This window comes from Leptopilina boulardi, unplaced genomic scaffold (genome assembly GCF_019393585.1).
Source record: "Leptopilina boulardi isolate dan_hultmark-lab unplaced genomic scaffold, ZJU_Lbou_2.1 LbouV2_116, whole genome shotgun sequence".
NCBI lineage: Eukaryota > Metazoa > Arthropoda > Insecta > Hymenoptera > Figitidae > Leptopilina > Leptopilina boulardi.
Window position 1 is genome coordinate 11,973 of NW_026137659.1, and position 4,007 is coordinate 15,979.

Below are 4,007 nucleotides of genomic sequence, written 5' to 3' on the forward strand. Positions count from 1 at the left end.
TGGCGGAGTATGGGCAGCGAGAAATAAACTTTTTTCAAAATTTTTGAACTATGGGCGAACTATGGGCCAAGTATGGCGGAGTATGGGAGGCGAGAAAAACACTTTTTTCAAACTTTTTGAACTATGGGCGAACTATGGCCCAAGTATGGCAGAGTATGGGAGGCGAGAAATACACTTTTTTCAAACTTTTTGAACTATGGGCGAACTATGGGCCAAGTATGGCAAAGTATGGGAGGCGAGAAAGACACGTTTTTCAAAATTTTTGGACTATTGGCGAACTATGGGCCATGAATGGCAAAGTATGGGAGGCGAAGAAAACACTTTTTTCCAAATTTTTGAAATATGGGCGAACTATGGGCCAAGTATGGCAAACTATGGGAGGGGAGGAAAACACTTTTTTTCAAATTTTTGAACTATGGTCGAAGTGTGGGCCAAATATGGCGGAGTATGGGCAGCGAGAAATACACTTTTTTCAAAATTTTTGAACTATGGGCGAACTATGGGTCAAGTATGGCGGAGTATGGGAGGCGAGAAAAACACTTTTTTAAAAAAAATGTTTGAAATATGGGCGAACTATGGGCCAAGTATAGCAAACTATGGGAAGCGGGAAAAACACTTTTTTCAAAATTTTTGAACTATGGGCGAACAATGGGCCAAGTATGGCAAAGTATGAGAGGGGAGGAAAACACTTTTTTTCAAATTTCTGAACTGTGGGCGAACTATGGGCCAAGTATGGCGGAGTATCGGAGGCGAGAATATCACTTTTCTCAAACTTTTCTGAACTATGGGCAAACTATGGGCCAAGTATGGCAAACTATAGGAGGGGAGGAAAACACTTTTTTCTAAATTTTTGAACTATGGGCCAAGTATGGCGGAGTATGGGAGGCGAGAAAAACACTTTTTTCAAACTTTTTGAACTATGGGCAAACTATGGGCCAAGTATGGCAGAGTATGGGAGGCGAGAAAGACAAGTTTTTCAAAATTTTTGAAGTATGGGCGAACTATGGGCCAAGTATGGCAAACTATGGGAGGCGAGAAAGCTCGTTTTTCAAAATTTTGGGACTATGGGCGAACTATGGGCCAAGTATGGCAAAGTATAGGAGGGGAGGAAAACACTTTTTTCAATTTCTGAACTGTGGGCGAACTATGGGCCAAATATGGCGGAGTATGGGCAGCGAGAAATAAACTTTTTTCAAAATTTTTGAACCATGGGCGAACTATGGGTCAAGTATGGCGGAGTATGGGAGGCGAGAAAAACACTTTTTTCAAAATTTTTGGACTATGGGCGAACTATGGGCCAAGTATGGCAAAGTATGGGAGGGGAGGAAAACACTTTTTTCAATTTCTGAACTGTGGGCGAACTATGGGCCAAGTATGGCAAAGTATTGGAGCCGAGGAAAACACTATTTTCCAATTTTTTGAACTATGGGCGAAGTGTGGGCCAAATATGGCGGAGTATGGGCAGCGAGAAATACACTTTTTTCAAAATTTTTGAACTATGGGCGAAGTGTGGGCCAAGTATGGCGGAGTATCGGAGGCGAGAATATCACTTTTCGCAAACTTTTCTGAACTATGGGCAAACTATGGGCCAAGTATGGCAAACTATGGGAGGGGAGGAAAACACATTTTTCTAAATTTTTGAACTATGGGCCAAGTATGGCGGAGTATTGGAGGGGAGAAAAACACTTTTCTCAAAATTCTTGAACTATGGGCGAACTATGGGCCAAGTATGGCGGAGTATGGGAGGCGAGAAAAACACTTTTTTCAAACTTTTTGAACTATGGGCGAACTATGGGTCAAGTATGGCGGAGTATGGGAGGCGAGAAAAACACTTTTTTAAAAAAAAATGTTTGAAATGTGGGCGAACTATGGGCCAAGTATAGCAAACTATGGGAAGCGGGAAAAACACTTTTTTCAAAATTTTTGAAGTATGGGCGAACTATGGGCCAAGTATGGCAAAGTATGGGAGGGGAGGAAAACACTTTTTTCCAAATTTCTGAACTGTGGGCGAAATATGGGCCAAGTATGGCGGAGTATCGGAGGCGAGAATATCACTTTTCTCAAACTTTTCTGAACTATGGGCAAACTATGAGCCAAGTATGGCAAACTATAGGAGGGGAGGAAAACACTTTTTTCTAAATTTTTGAACTATGGGCCAAGTATGGCGGAGTATTGGAGGGGAGAAAAACACTTTTCTCAAAATTCTTTAACTATGGGCGAACTATGGGCCAAGTATGGCGGAGTATGGGAGGCGGGAAAAACACTTTTTTCAAACTTTTTGAACTATGGGCGAACTATGGGCCAAGTATGGCGGAGTATGGGAGGCGAGAAAAACACTTTTTTCAAACTTTTTGAACTATGGGCGAACTATGGGCCAAGTATGGCGGAGTATGGGCAGCGAGAAATAAACTTTTTTCAAAATTTTTGAACTATGGGCGAACTATGGGCTAAGTATGGCGGTGTATGGGAGGAGAGAAATACACTTTTCTAAAAATTTTTGAATTATGGGCGAACTATGTGCCAAGTATGGCGAACTATGGGAGGCGAGAAAGACACGTTTTTCAAAATTTTTGGACTATGGGCGAACTATGGGCCAAGTATGGCGGAGTATGGGCAGCGAGAAATAAACTTTTTTCAAAATTTTTGAACTATGGGCGAACTATGGGCCAAGTATGGCGGAGTATGGGCAGCGAGAAATAAACTTTTTTCAAAATTTTTGAACTATGGGCGAACTATGGGCCAAGTATGGCGGAGTATGGGCAGCGAGAAATAAACTTTTTTCAAAATTTTTGAACTATGGGCGAACTATGGGCCAAGTATGGCGGAGTATGGGAGGCGAGAAAAACACTTTTTTCAAACTTTTTGAACTATGGGCGAACTATGGCCCAAGTATGGCAGAGTATGGGAGGCGAGAAATACACTTTTTTCAAACTTTTTGAACTATGGGCGAACTATGGGCCAAGTATGGCAAAGTATGGGAGGCGAGAAAGACACGTTTTTCAAAATTTTTGGACTATTGGCGAACTATGGGCCATGAATGGCAAAGTATGGGAGGCGAAGAAAACACTTTTTTCCAAATTTTTGAAATATGGGCGAACTATGGGCCAAGTATGGCAAACTATGGGAGGGGAGGAAAACACTTTTTTTCAAATTTTTGAACTATGGTCGAAGTGTGGGCCAAATATGGCGGAGTATGGGCAGCGAGAAATACACTTTTTTCAAAATTTTTGAACTATGGGCGAACTATGGGTCAAGTATGGCGGAGTATGGGAGGCGAGAAAAACACTTTTTTAAAAAAAATGTTTGAAATATGGGCGAACTATGGGCCAAGTATAGCAAACTATGGGAAGCGGGAAAAACACTTTTTTCAAAATTTTTGAACTATGGGCGAACAATGGGCCAAGTATGGCAAAGTATGAGAGGGGAGGAAAACACTTTTTTTCAAATTTCTGAACTGTGGGCGAACTATGGGCCAAGTATGGCGGAGTATCGGAGGCGAGAATATCACTTTTCTCAAACTTTTCTGAACTATGGGCAAACTATGGGCCAAGTATGGCAAACTATAGGAGGGGAGGAAAACACTTTTTTCTAAATTTTTGAACTATGGGCCAAGTATGGCGGAGTATTGGAGGGGAGAAAAACACTTTTCTCAAAATTCTTGAACTATGGGCGAACTATGGGCCAAGTATGGCGGAGTATGGGAGGCGGGAAAAACACTTTTTTCAAACTTTTTGAACTATGGGCGAACTATGGGCCAAGTATGGCGGAGTATGGGAGGCGAGAAAAACACTTTTTTCAAACTTTTTGAACTATGGGCAAACTATGGGCCAAGTATGGCAGAGTATGGGAGGCGAGAAAGACAAGTTTTTCAAAATTTTTGAAGTATGGGCGAACTATGGGCCAAGTATGGCAAACTATGGGAGGCGAGAAAGCTCGTTTTTCAAAATTTTGGGACTATGGGCGAACTATGGGCCAAGTATGGCAAAGTATAGGAGGGGAGGAAAACA